Source organism: Cottoperca gobio, chromosome 3, assembly GCF_900634415.1.
Source record: "Cottoperca gobio chromosome 3, fCotGob3.1, whole genome shotgun sequence".
Taxonomy (NCBI): Eukaryota; Metazoa; Chordata; class Actinopteri; order Perciformes; family Bovichtidae; genus Cottoperca; species Cottoperca gobio.
In genome coordinates, this window is record NC_041357.1 from 25,041,086 (window position 1) to 25,056,106 (window position 15,021).

Genomic DNA, 15,021 nt, shown 5'->3' on the forward strand with positions numbered 1-15,021 from the left:
AGTGTGTGTGCAAGAATATTTGTTAATAGACTGTTTGACATGTATAGTCTGTGAATCCTGATCATGTTATACAGAGTGACTTTCACTGACTGGGAAGCCAGGCTTTCAGACTCTTGATCAAGGACACTTGGACAATAGTGTTGGCAATCTGTAATACAACAAGCTACACTCTCTGTTATCACTGCAGACTAGGTGGAAATGGCAACTGATGTTTGGATGGATGAATATGTGTGTTGTAATGCATTAACACCTCTTTAAAACTCGTCAAAACTTCACTTTGTTTAGACGGTGCGCCTCTTTTGAAAAGACTACAGGTGACATGGATACATTGTATGACATCAGTTACACAACATGTCCTGCCCCGGCTACCATAAATGATATGATGTATCCCCGAGTCATTACTCATGTTAATAGTGTCCCCGTGCTACTGTTTGTGCTGAGTCACGAAAGCTCGTCCTTTATTTGCCTTACAGTGGCACTTACTAAAAACATGCCCTGCTTCAGTGTTCGCAGGTGGACATTAATATCAGTTACCTGAGTCAGGTTAGTGACACAGTCAACATATACTTTTACAAACAATGAGCCCTGTAGTAGCTCTTTTACAGATTAGCCTTGTGGACTTAAAGGTCATGGGTTTACTTCCCCAGAACAGCTGGCAGGCTAAATGTTAAACAGTTACACTTTTCTTACAGTTTTCCTTTTAGCTAAATGAAATGAGCAGCTGCACCAGTGGATCTTTTATATGCGACATATACATATATATAGTACAAGACGCAAGAAGGATCACATGTGTTAGGATAATCACACGATACAATATATTAGAAAATGACTGTGAAATGATATTCTGTCCGCTTCATTGAGCCGCTGCTTTTCCTTCTGGCTTTTTGAGCTACATTGGGACGGAGGGAAGAAGAACAAATACTATTATACAACAGCTGAGACTGGGCTGCACATGCTGCTTTTGGAGTGCAGCCTATTAGTAAAAAGAGCATGGCCCTTTCATAAAGACATACTCTATACATGAGAGCATTTAAGCACACACACACACACACACACACACACACACACACACACACACACACACACACACACACACACACACACACACACACACAGACCACTAGATTCAGCCAATAGTGAACACATCTGGGTTCCGAGGTTGATCTCCAGAAAAACATTTTGGACCAGGGTTTCTGTGTGTGTATGTATGTGCGTGTGCGTGTGTGTGTGTGTGTGAGCTAACAGAGCTGGACATAAAAATGAACTGAGGTGACTGGGGAGGGCTTGTGTGTTTTGTGTGTATTTGTGTGGTTGTGTGTGAGGTGAGAAAAGCACTGTTCCTCACGGGTGAATGTCCACTGGCATCACATCAACATGAATAAAACAGTGCCTGTGTTTTTCTGTTTGTGTTTATGCGTGTAACAACTGTGTTTGTGTGTGTTTGTGTGTGTTTGTGTGTGCAGCTGGCTTGCAGATGCGCACTAATCATTTGTATGTAGCTATAATATCTAATTACATACCAAACTGTTAACCTAACCTGCCCATACTAACTGTGGCTGTCATTTCTCTCTCATTTGATCCATCCATCTCTCTCTCTCTCTCTCTCTCTCTCTCTCTCTCTCTCTCTCTCTCTCTCTCTCTCTCTCTCTCTCTCTCTCTCTCACATACACACATACAGATGTACACTACATTTACAGGCCGTGTGCCCTAAAACAAATACAGACCAACTTTTAATAAAACTTTTATTTTTTACCGGTTCTGGAATAATAATCATGAAAATTTCTCTGAAAAAACACATACATAACTTCATTCCCCTGGAGCAGTAAGTATGTAAGAAATTGCATCAGTGATTGCTTGTTCTCTGGGTCGGAGGTGGGAGAGTATTTTGAATAATGGTCACATTGGTCACATTGTCAGAATGTAAAATATATATATATATAGTGTGTGCACAAGCAAGACGTACACTGCTTCTGGCAAAGAGACATTGTTTGAGTGAATGTGTATGCGCCTGTGCTTGTGTAGGTGTGTGTGTGTGTGTGTGTGTCAGTGAGAAAATGCGTATGTAGACACACACTAACAGACTAAGGCAGAGAGCTGCAGTGAAAGCATTTCAATAGCTTAATGCCCACGGAGATGTCTTCATTCATCTGCATTGATAAGCAAAATATTTGAATACGGGTCAGTTCAGAAAGATTTCCAAATACCGATCTAAAATATTAGAATAAAGTAATCAAGTGTGATGCAATTTAAATAAATACAAAAGATCAATTGAATCATATTTTACATTAAAAGTGTTCAAGGCAGATGAGATGACGGGATCATCAGGTTGTTGTGTTCTCATAAATCATTGTTTCCATCATCTCTCCAAAAATCAAACCAATTTTATGCATTGTGCAAATGAAAAGACCTGGATGGACGTAGACATTTATTTTGTACTCTTTCGTATAACTGACAAACTGATTCAAACTCAAGGTCCAATTTCTACCACATCTCAAGGTCTTCATCAGCAGATGAAAACAAAGAGTGACTGTGTCACTGAAATCATTTCTCAAACAGTGCTGACCTTGACCCATGTAAGGGAAGCGACTAACAATATAATGCATATTAAACATATTACTGAACAACATAATAAGCACCCATCACCATGGTGACTGAACCTACAAACATTTCTCATAATTCTAATTTCACTTCCTGATTTTACACTTTGTATGAATCAACTATGTGTCCTTACTATTAATTAATTAATTAAGTTTCTTATGCATCAAATATGACACCTAGATAATTATACCTGCTAATGAAAACACAAACAATAATTACCCGTATCATCACCTACGTGAACATGAATTCAGACTTCCTGCTGCATTACTTTCTACGCTATTGTTGAAGGCAGCCTATATTGTCGACAACACGCAGGGAGAGAGAGAGAGGGAGAGAGGCAGAGACAGAGATCAGATAATGACAACATGATGAAACAGTGTAAGGACAATAAAAGAGACATTTAATGATGACAGATAATGTTGTCATTGGAGGAATGAAGAAAAGATACGGTGATAAGAGATAAGAGGAAAATAAATAGTGATCGTGATAAAGAGGAAAAAAACATTCAAAGTCAAGATTGTGTGTGTGTGTGTGTGTGTGTTGTTTATCTCAATTTGCACAGTCTATGCATTACTACTATGAGCATGTAGTGCAAGCAAGTGCAACACATGTGTGCACTAGCGTTGTAAAAGTAGAGATTTGATTTCAAATGATTGCACATTTTAGAAGCTGTTGCATGAGGGGTTGACGACCTGACTTTTACCTCATGTCGTCCCCTGTCTGTTTGTTGTCACCCTCCACTGGGTGGTTAAGTGTAAATAGACCCAAATTGTGCAAATCTGCCAAAAATGGGTTAACAAAAATCCCCCACAATATAAGCAGAGAAGTCGAATAAGTGTCCTTCTTCCTAGACAGAACAGAAGAGGAGTAAACAGTGAGTGTGCTGACCTCTGTCCCAGTGTGTTCTGCTGGAGTAGCACACTGCAGCATTCTGCAGTTGGTCCCATTGGGCTTACAGAGTTTCCACTGCGCACCATTGGCTGTATTGATAACCTGATCCCTGTCACCCCAGCTCTCCTTCATCCATCCTTACAGCTTTCCATACCTCCTCTTCTTTACACACATGGACTGTTCTGTCATTGCACAAAGTTGTGTTTTCTTTATGTTTTCTGTCGTTGTGAGCAAAAACAAAACGCATGTGATAGTGGTAGACGTCTTCCCACAAAGACCTGCGCTCGTCATGCCGATTATTTATTCCTTATAGTATTTCACTGAGCCAACACCAGGGCAGGCCACTACACTAGCAGTGTTCATATTTTTCATTTTTATCTACCTTTACACATTTTAGCTGTCTCTCAGAAAGTTGTTTTTTCTTTTTACAAAGTTTAATTTGTTTTGATTACCTATGGACATTTATTTAGTTGATTTTTTTTTTTTATTAAAAATAAGTGCAGCACTAAATATTTGTTATTATTATTAAATATTTGTAGAAAAATAAATAAATATATATATATATATATATATATATATGCATTATTGCCATTGAAAATCCCATAACAGCGAACCACTAGCATTTTCCTGCCATTTGCTACACGTCCAGAATGGAGAGTACAAAGCAGGAAGCTCAGGGGCCTTGTAACGGAAATAATCCATGGCATTGAATTAATTCCTCAAAAACATATATTCATAACTCAAAATTAAATGGTTGTTTTTTCTTTGGCCAAAATTTGGATGTAGCTTCCTCAATGTACAACTTTATTAGTCCCCGAAAGGCAATTCTTTTTGAAACATAGAACAAACATAAAAACATGGTTAGTATTTTCAAAGCAGAAGGATATCTGAATAAATTGTAGCCAAAACATTTAAAACATGCTGTGGTGTTTTACTTTCATACTGGCAATGTTGTCGTAAAGCGTAGTGTCAACCTTATTGTGGAACACGACTCCTCGTTCTCTGCGGTCCTCACGAAAAAGACAAACAACAGTTGAACAGCTCCCGAAGTGAACCGTGTCCCCTTTTTATTTCCATCCACACTGAGAAGTTTGTATTGCCCTCCAGGTGTTGGAAGACAAACACGATGTGCGAGTCTTCTGTCTGCTTTGTTATCATTTATGCATGTACTCCAGTTTAGCATGAACGTCCCCCCCTTCAGAGAAACAATGCCGTTACAAATTTGTGCCGACAACATTTTTAATACATTTATTGATAAACACACCCACTGTGGAGCGGACCACGCAGCGTCTTTAAAGACATTACAGCTTAATCTTTTATTCATCAGATAAGCTGTTTCATAGCATTTTGGAATCTTTTTTCCTCGTCTCTGTCTAGCCTTTGGAGAGAGCTGCTTGTGTCCCACATTTTGATGGGTCTATTTAAGATCATAGGAATATGATTTATGAGTTCTGGTTGGCGGAGATTTTTATTTTTGCATTTGCAGTCTAGATGTTTTACCAGGAAAGACTTTTATAGTGTGTACTATTTTGTAACGCAAAGACCATTTTGCTCCCGACACTTTAATCCTCGCCCCCTCTGACTGAGACTTTCCCCTTCCTCTTTCTCAACCTTTCTCTCTCCTCACCTCTCTCAGAAGAAGGAGGATCCAATTTAGCCATGTGAGGCCTGCCCAATAAATAGCTGCTTTACTGAGAATGAGTCTGATTGAGGATTTATCCAATCCTTTATTAAGACTGATTGTTTACCTTTGCCTGAGCTTGATTTGATTGAAAAGGGAGCTCTGGCCCTGATCCATACAAAGGAAGATAAATCTAATCATCTCTCTCTGCCTGTCTTTTTTTGTCTTTCTTTCTTCCTCTTTTTTGTTGCATCCTTCCCCCCCCCCCCATATTGTATTTATCTGCGCCTTGCTCTCTTTGTCTTCCTCCCTCTTCCTATCCCTCACAGTGAATCTCTTCACATGTCTTTGTTTTCTCTGCTCTTCCTTCACCCTTGTCTTATTTCTCTCTCCTCCAAACAGATCTTTTTCTCCTGCGTTCCTGTAACTGTCTAGCTCCCATCATTTCTCTATCCCTTGCCCCTCTCTCTATTTCTTTAAGCCTTTCTCTTCTATACACTTCAGACCAACTGCAGCACGCGATACATTAAGACAGAAACCGAGCAGGTGTGGTTCAGTTTTGTGTGCATATTTTTCTGGTTCAAAAGGTGTTTTTCACTTTTTTCGTGACAAATATTACGTTAGACCATTTTAAGAAATTTAAAGCATTTCAGTACAGAGTTTGAACGCAGTTGGCAACAGTATGAGGCAATGATATGCAAGATTTCCTCCCATGCTGTCATGTCAAGCACATTGATTATTTCTATGAATACTTTAACACACCTCAAAGAAAGATTGAACGAAAGAAAAAAGTAAAACACACACACGCACACAAAAAAAGCCTTAGAGTTAGAGGTCACCTAGAAGGGGGCTTGTACCATCGCTCAAGTTAACTCAAGGGACAGCGGGGCTTTTAGTTAACAAAGCACTGTAGTCTCGCTCACAAAGTTTTTCTTGTTACGCATACACACACACACACACACACACACACACACACACACACACACACACACACACACACACACACACACACACACACACACACACACACACACTCACATGGCTTCTTCGAGAACACAATAGGAGAGTAAATGGTTTTTCTGAAAGTGATTCCTACCTCCTTATTATTTATTCATGGGTCTGCTGGTCATTGCAACCTTGAGACCAGTGTGTATGTGTGTGTGTGTGTGTGTGTGTGTGTGTGTGTGTGTGTGTGTGTGTGTGTGTGTGTGTGTGTGTGTGTGTGTGTGTGTGTGTGTGTGTGAGATGAATTCTATAAGTGAGGAAAAAGGTGGAGGGAGCTATAGAAGAGAAAAGTGGAGAGGCAGAGAAAAGAAATAAGGGGGGGGGGGGGGGTGGAGGGAGGGAGGGAGATGAGGGCTGCGGTCTGGAATACGGGTTTGGATTTCCGCCCTTGAGGGGTGAGTGGAAGGCGATCGATAGTGAGGCTGAAAGCAAGGCTGATCGGGTGGCAGCATGAGGCTGCACAGGCACTCAGCGGGAACACGACCTAGACGCAAACAAGGTCACTGCTCGACCCCTAACTGGACAGAGTGACAGAAAAAAAGAGGAAAAAGAGTAGGAGGGATCACAATGGGGTTAAAGAGGGAGGTCACTAGACAGGTGGAAGGCACAGGTTGATGGCAGGAAAATGAAGAACAGTAGAGAGGATGGATGTAGAAAGAAAGCATGATAAAGCAGAGAGACAGGGATATGTTGGTGGAGTAAAACAAGAACATGCAGGATCTGTACACAACGTTTGATGTTTCATAAAGAGAAGGCAGGAACTGGAGACCTTTGACTCTCTTTGATAATACAACTCCGTTTAAAACCTCAAGGAGAAAACCCTTCGTCACACCTTAAATAAAACCACAAGATGTTACATCCACAACCATATGTTTGAGTGTATTAAATGTGAATAAGAACAGAAGACAAGCGAAAGACGTAGAAAGAAAAAACGTGAACAAACAAAATGAAAAGGGATCGGTGAACACCTGGGATGAGCGCAAAGGACATGCTGACCACTAGTAAAAGAAACAGGGTCAAGACATGAGGATGAGCTGGCAAATGAATTATCTTCTTACCAAAATGGGCTTTTCCATGAATGTAAGCCTGCAGTAGAAGAGGTCGTTCGGTCGCTAAGCTGTACGTACAGGCACTTTTATATAGAGAAAGCAAAATGTGGCATTGACAGAGATACAAACAGTTGCCACTTTCTATGTTGTGGCTTAAAGTAGGTAGCTGAGCTGCTTTTGGATCAATTCAGTAGGGTGATTTTCACTTATCCAACATTAGTGATGAAGGTTACTTTAAAATGTGTCTTTTGTGCCGTGTCTGCATATTAAAGAGGATCAACAAGACCAAACTACTTCAGACGAGTTTCTGAAGGTGTACGAGCGAGCCTTTGCATCTGTGTCCTTGGCTACTTGAGACAGTGAGCTAGAGGTAAACAAAGACCAACTCCAATTCCATCTTGCAACAAAAACAAAAGCAGTTAATAATGCTGTTGATGAGTCTGTGCTGGGCTCCTCTATACCTTGCCTGGATGGTGTCTCTGGAGTGTCTGCTGCCGTGGCAACGGACTGTACTTTTCAGACAAGCCCCTCTCTGAGGCTAAAAATAATAAAGATAAAGTCTAAATGTATGTCTGTGCTCACAAAGTTAAATAATACGGTGGAAAAGGTAGACAATGCGGCCATAGATATATAGCTAGATAGACGGATGGATGGATATATGGATGGATGGATGGATGGATGGATGGATGGATGGATGGATGGATGGATGGATGGATGGATGGGTAGGTAGGTAGGTAGGTGGATGGATGGATGGATGGATAGATATATAGATAGGTAGGTAGAGAGAGAGAGAGAGAGAGAGAGAGAGAGAGAGAGAGAGAAGAGAGAGAGAGAGAGAGAGAGAGAGAGAGAGAGAGATAGGTAGGTAGGTAGAGAGAGAGAGAGAGAGAGAGAGAGAGAGAGAGGTAGGTAGAGAGAGAGAGACAGACAGACAGACAGACAGACAGACAGACAGACAGACAGACAGACAGACCGATCGATCTCTGGTTCTTGTATTGTTATTCCGCAACACAATTATTATTCTTTACACCTTTAATAGATACTGAAGGAAGGTAGATCCATATCCGTCGGGAGTTTTTCTTTACTTCCCTCCCTCCTTTCATTTCTCATTTCTCAGCATCACCATGCCACTCAGCCATGACATCATCTGCTCTACACACACAGATGCACGCACAAGCAAAAAAGTGAGAGCTCAAATTTCTCCATCTCATGCCATGCTTGTGCTAATTGGCCATCGCTCATTACAACAAACACATCCAACATGGGCGGAGCGTGTAAGGTAGCGGCTGACACTGCTGCTCACGGCTGTCGACACGCAGGCCGTTCGGAGGAAGCTGCTTACATCTGCTGATTCTGTCCGCCCCCGCCGGTTTGTTTCGCCCTGACTCAAGCAATCTGATGGTGCAATGCTGAGCAAATGTGTATTATGTGGATTTAGTTTTGCGCATGGGACACATGCAAGTAGATAAACAGAATGGGCTTAAAAAGCAGGTGTCTTTCAAGAGCGAACATCTGTTGAGCTGTCACATAGCTATTATTCATGCTTACAAACATATGGCACATCTCCATCATCATGACTTCGCGAACACAAGTTAAATATACGGTATATATTTTTTCAAAGATCATGACGTTATCGTAAACTGCTGATGATTTCCCGTAATTTCATCGCAGCCTCTGTCTCACATTTCACAGGCAGAAAGAGCGATAAAGGCATTCGTATTCTATGTCAAGGTTAGATTGAGTGGTGGTGTATTCAATATCAGCGAGTCAGTTTTATTGAACCTTTTGCTGTGTGATCTCTGCACAAAGGGTTAGAAGGTGTTTCACTTTTTGGTATGTGTATAAAAAAAAAGAAGACTTCAGGCAACTGTTGCTCAGTTTTATTCAGATACAGGCGATTACACATTTAAACCAAGAAATCTTGAATAAAAACATTAAAAAAAGACATTCATTACATTTCTCCTCTCAATTGGCTTTGTAAAATGTCTGCTCTTATCTGATTTTTTTATATTTTATTGTGTATCTTTGTCTTGTTTTGCTATTCTCTCCTATTAATCATACTTTCATTTTTTCCCCAAATATGTCTGTGTCCCTCGTTAGTCCTTTCTTGTGTCCGTCTTCTCCATTCCTGGCTTTCGCCTCATCTGTTCCTTTTCTCCATTTCATCAGCTCCTTTCTCTCCTTTAACCCCTTTCACTGCTAATTCCTTCTCTCCTTCCCCTTTTTATTCTCCCACATTGATTTCATTGCTGTCCAGATGAAAGAAAGCGATCCCCCCTCGTTCTTGTACTCACCTGTCCCCACACATCGCTCCTTCTTCCCCCCGTGCACATGATGCCATGAATCAGCAAAGCTCCATCCAGTCACGCGGTGATGCTTGCAATGATATTTACGACTCACTCAAGTCTCTTACTCTTTTAACCATCCATTCTTCCTCTCCTCTGCGCTGCTTCATGTCATCCCTCCCAGTGACCGATAATTGGAATGGATATTTCCATGTGCAAGTTTATTTAGTCTTATACTGTATGTCTTCCACACTTTGTCACTTTAAGTCATGCAATTAGGCATTGTTTGTATAGCAAGCGAGAGCGATTACTTTTCAGTGTCTGTTCATCGGTTCAAGCTGCCATTGTCAACCTGCCCTGCTCCGCTTTTTCATTTAGTCATTTTGTCATTTCTTCCTCTTTTCTCTCTTCCTCTCCCGCACTTTCCCTCAGACGTTGCATCCTGTGTGCTTACATGAGTGTTTCTGAACGTCTGAGTGCCTCTGTGTGTGTGTGGGTCTGCGTCCGTGCCAAGTAGTATTCCCCGATAACAGGATTACCATCTTAAGCCTATTCACGGTAACTGAGCCAGTTGGATGGATAAAGCACTGTATCTTTGACTCCACTGGTGTTACATCAAGAAAAGAGTTAGACAAATTGTAGGAGGCAGGCCTAGCAAGCTCTTGGTGAATTACTAAGAGGGAATATAAAGGATTCAAACTCTGTAACACCCCGGGAAGCAGCAGTGGTTTAGAAGGGGAAAAGCCTGGCAAGCTATGCATCGCTTACAGTGATGTCAAACAAGGAAGGATTTTACTTTTCACAGCAGGATTTTACTCTGGGGTTGTTGGTAAATGACAATGAATATGAAAACAACTATTTGTGTCTACAAAACAGGGAGATGTAGTGCTAACACTTAGGGTACATGAATTATCATGAATGTATGCAAGGAAAAGCAATCAGGAATGTGCAATATTAGAAATACATTAATTAATGCAGCAGTTAAGGTACGTCATGATTTCTGAGTTTGTTTTGTTTTAAGGGTGTTTAATGGATTTTTTTTTACAAACAAACAAACAGTGGGTTTTAGCCATCTTGATATTTTCTGTGCCACTAACCGGAAGCTGCCTTCAACGTGATTGACAAGCCGGGGCAGCCCTACTTTGTCCTCTCACGTTGGACTGAGGTCAGACTGGACGCTACAGTGACTCACTATCGAGGAACAAGTGGTAAGTGGTACAGGAGGATGGGCCGGGGCTAGCTGGTTAGCATGCGCAGTAGATATTACTGCAACACAATACTTAGACAATACTTAGTCAATTATGATTGTGATGATCAATTATGATTCCATTCGCATTTGTGTTATTCAAATACATTATGCCTAAATAGACAGAAGGGCTGACATTACTCCAGAGGTCACAACTGTTATTGATGATTAAACAACAATGATTTCACAATTATGCCAGCATTAATCATAAGTCATTTATTAGCAATACAGAAGGAGCATTTTTATTTGATGGGCCACACACATTGTGTAGTAATGCTCAGTTAATCATGAAAACAACACAGAACTCAACAGAATACATGTGAACTGCTGTGACTGGTCAGTTTATTGCCTGTTCCTTAATAAACTGAAGACGTATTTATGAAGAAGCCGTGAACATCAGTAATATCTTAAAAATTATGATGATTGAAATACTTACATATGTAATTACATATACATACATGAATACTTTTTAATTACTATGTATTCATGTTCCTACAATAAAGTATTGCTGGATGTGGATACTATTTGTCAGCCAGGTGGATTATTGTCTCTTAATTGCTGAGGCAGAAAAGTAAATGTGTGATCAACAGGTGACCTATCCACTTCATTAGCCGCATCATAATAATTCTAGATCATATTACGGACACTATGTCTGCATTACTTTTATTATTTGTGGACAGCTGTGCTGAATATTGATATCACATGTACACAAAGTGCAAGACATAAACAACCATCGTGACCTGCTTTTTCTAGGCTAAGTGATAATTCAGTATTAAGGTCTCTCACGTATTGTGGTGCAGTGTTGACAGTTTCCTGTTAAGACAGCCGGGGTAAAAGGTCTGATGGCCATTGGACCGTGTGTGTTGGATCCTGTTGGGATGTGTCACTCTGAGGAGGGAAGTGAGAGGCTCAGAGACAGATCAGAAGAGGGAGGGAAAGTGTGTGTGTGTGTGTGTGTGTGTGTGTGTGTGTGTGTGTGTGTGTGTGTGTGTGTGTGTGTGTGTGTGTGTGTGTGTGTGTGTGTGTGTGTGTGTGTGAAGGGGAGGATTTATGAGTTGTAGAGCCGGAATGGACAGAGGAAAACAGAGAGAGAGAGAGAGAGAGAGAGAGAGATGTGAAGAAAGGACAGACTGAAACGACACACACATACACACGCACACACACACACACACACACACACACACACACACACACACACACACAGACATGGAGAAGAGAGAGGAGGGAGAGAGGCGTTTATACAGACAGCTAAAGGCCACTGACCTGTCAGTATGGTTGACACACATTAGCCTTCTCCTCCCTCACCATCTAAAAAAGCGCACACCTTTCACTCTTTCTCTTCTCTTCTCTACCTTCACTGTTTCTGATCCATATTCATCCTGCATATTAGTTAGTTGCTCCTCCTCTCATTCTCTACAAGTCAACACAGATTTTCTGATTTGAAAGTGGAATCTGTTGCCGCTTTATTAGACACACACAGCTTTATCCAATGTGAGAGCTCTGCAATAAATCCCACGTTTACGAAGCTTTTTGTTGACATCAAAGTGTTGATTCAGCTCGATCATTATTGGAGGCCGAGCATTGAAAGGTATCTTATATTTTGTCCGCTGTCTCAAACAAAAACTCAACATCATAAGCTTTATAAAGTAAAGTTTTATTACAAGGCTGTTGTATTGTATTGCAGTGGATTTTTGCAAGGTGTGTGTGTCTATTTAAACTGGCACCCGCGTGTATTGTTAAAATATCCATCTGTATTATGGTATACAGCAGATTTACTGTGGCTGGAGATGCTGTGAGCTACAGCTAAGAAAATGTTGACTTGCTTGTCAGATCGCAACATGGTCGACAAGGCCAATAAAGTCTGTTTATCTGATACATATGAGCAACAGGAGTCCACATTCCACAACAACTCATCAAAAACATCTCTGCTGCAATTCCAGAGGACTCCTGCTGAATGTACTTTAAGCCTTAAATGGAAAGTTTTACAGAACACTATTGACTTCACTTCACCTCGAAGACACTGTCAGCTGAATAACACCTGCTGAAATATCAAAATGTATTTCAAAACAAATGCAATATGAGTTACTAAACTCCATATTCTAGACTCTATTTGTATCAAAAAGCACCAAGACTCAAACTTCTTCACTGAGCTCATTCTGTATCAGTGTCAGCAAGAGAGCGTGAGAGATTCAGGGACAAGTTATTACCGTCAACGGATTTATCGATGCAGAAACTTTATTGCATTAGTTGGAAACAAACATTGAGTAAAAGGGCATTATGTGCAAATGATGATCCCACAAGATGCAACCACTCTTGGAACATTTCAGTATTATTAGTGCAGTTTTCAATACTTAATTTTCATTTGGGCCTAATAGCACCATCCACCCACCCTCCCGTAAAACCACCATCACAAAGTGGGCCCCAACTTCTTCCTCGCAACTCTGACAAGACTATTCTCTCCACTGTTTCTGTTCTCCTGTTGAAACATCTGTATCCTAGACAGCGTACAGCTCCCCCAGCTGGATACAGAAACAGTGAACAGAACCTGCTGCTTTTCATGTCGAGCTGGATCCCAGGGGATCCCAAACCCTCCCTTCACATTACACTTCTAACCAGATGTAAGAGCTTATTATTATAACAAAAGGCTCTGACTCAACACATGCAGCTTCTTTTCCCAGTATGTGTGTGTATCTGCGTGGGGGAGAAAGTCTGGAGAAGGTGTGTGTTCTGTATGTGTGTAAATGGATGTGCATTCAGACACAAGATCTGATGGCAAGTCAGTGTTTGGCTTTTCCTGTACTTTGTAGAGAAATAAAGGTAGGGAAGAGAAAAGCGCCCAGGCAGGGATAAGATGAGGGAGGGAAGAAGGACTGGGAGAGATTTTCAGACCAATCCGTCGGGACCTGAGAGGAAAAAATAGAGCAGCATAACACGTCTATTGAAAGAAGAGAGAAGAAAGCAGTATGGAGGGAGAGCGAATGAGGTCAGAGAAAGAGAGCGCAGGTGATGGTTTTAAGCTGCTGGTGTCACAGGCAGATATAGGCTCCTCTCCCACCTGCCTGTCATCTGCCTCGCATACAATGTCCCCTTTATTTGCATTATCACCTCTCTCTATTTTGCTTCATCTGCCTCTTCGATATAGCAACTCCGAGTGTGATGCACTATTCCTCTCCCCATCACAAAGCTGCCAGCGATACAGTATATATCATTCCCTCTCATTCTCGCTCGCCGACTCTCGCTGGTTTTCTTTCCTCGCACTTGGTCTCTCTCTTTCCTTACATACCTCACTCATGCCTTTTACCCCAGGATCTCCTCATATAGCAGTAGTGTCAGCAGTATTATTGTAAACTCATGTGGCACTTGCACTTGCTGTAATCTTTTGAGTGCAATGCATCATCCCGATTTCATTTTCAAACCCTTTTTTTGGGAAACAAAGTTTCATTATAAACACACAAAGGGACACAACAGAATACATACACTAACTGCTTTTAACTGAGACACTTTACAAGCCAAAATCTCCAACCACATAATCTGGCCATTACAATTCTTTTTAAACTTGAAACTAATCGTAATATTCCTGAACTCTAATCTCATGAATAACTCTTAAATGCACCCTCTCCAAAAATGTCCATAATTTGTAAGATTTTTCTCATCCTTTAATACTAATCCTTGAATAGAAAGGATAAAAGCATGAAAAGACAGATGCACACTTCATGCTCACTTTCACTCTCTCTACTTTTCTGTTTCTCACAAAGCTACACACACACACACATACACACACATACACACACACACACACACACACACACACACACACACACATATACACAAACGGGAGTCACTAAACCATGGAGAAACGGTTCATTGCTCACCTTGGCTGGTGTGATCCATGGCAGTCTGCCTCCCCCAAATCCTTCCCACAAACAGAGCTGAATAAACAGGCAGGGAGTGTTTATACAGCTCCTGATAATCTGCTAATCCATATAACCTGCTTTCTAACCAACACACACACATTCACACGCACGATAGAATATGTACGCCGATACCGTCCACATATCCAAGAACACAAGCAGACAACTGTGCATGAAAGCAGGAAACACACACACACTTCTACACACAGACATTTGCATGTGCGCATACACACACATCAGGGACTTTTGCCCATCGTCCTCTCTGACCTCCTCAACAGGACATGGTTGATAGTCTCGTTGAGGTTGATAACAGACACAAGGGTTAATAGGGATTAATGGACTGTACACACACAGTTGCACACACACAGACAAGAGGGAAAATAACCAGTGCTCAGGCTTTCATGTATCTCTGAAG

General features: G+C 41.2%; 1 protein-coding gene across 1 annotated transcript in view; it reads left to right on the forward strand.

The window, feature by feature from the left end:
• The window catches only part of mdga1 (MAM domain containing glycosylphosphatidylinositol anchor 1), a 136,966-nt gene that overhangs the window by 24,665 nt on the left and 97,280 nt on the right, over nucleotides 1-15,021 (forward strand).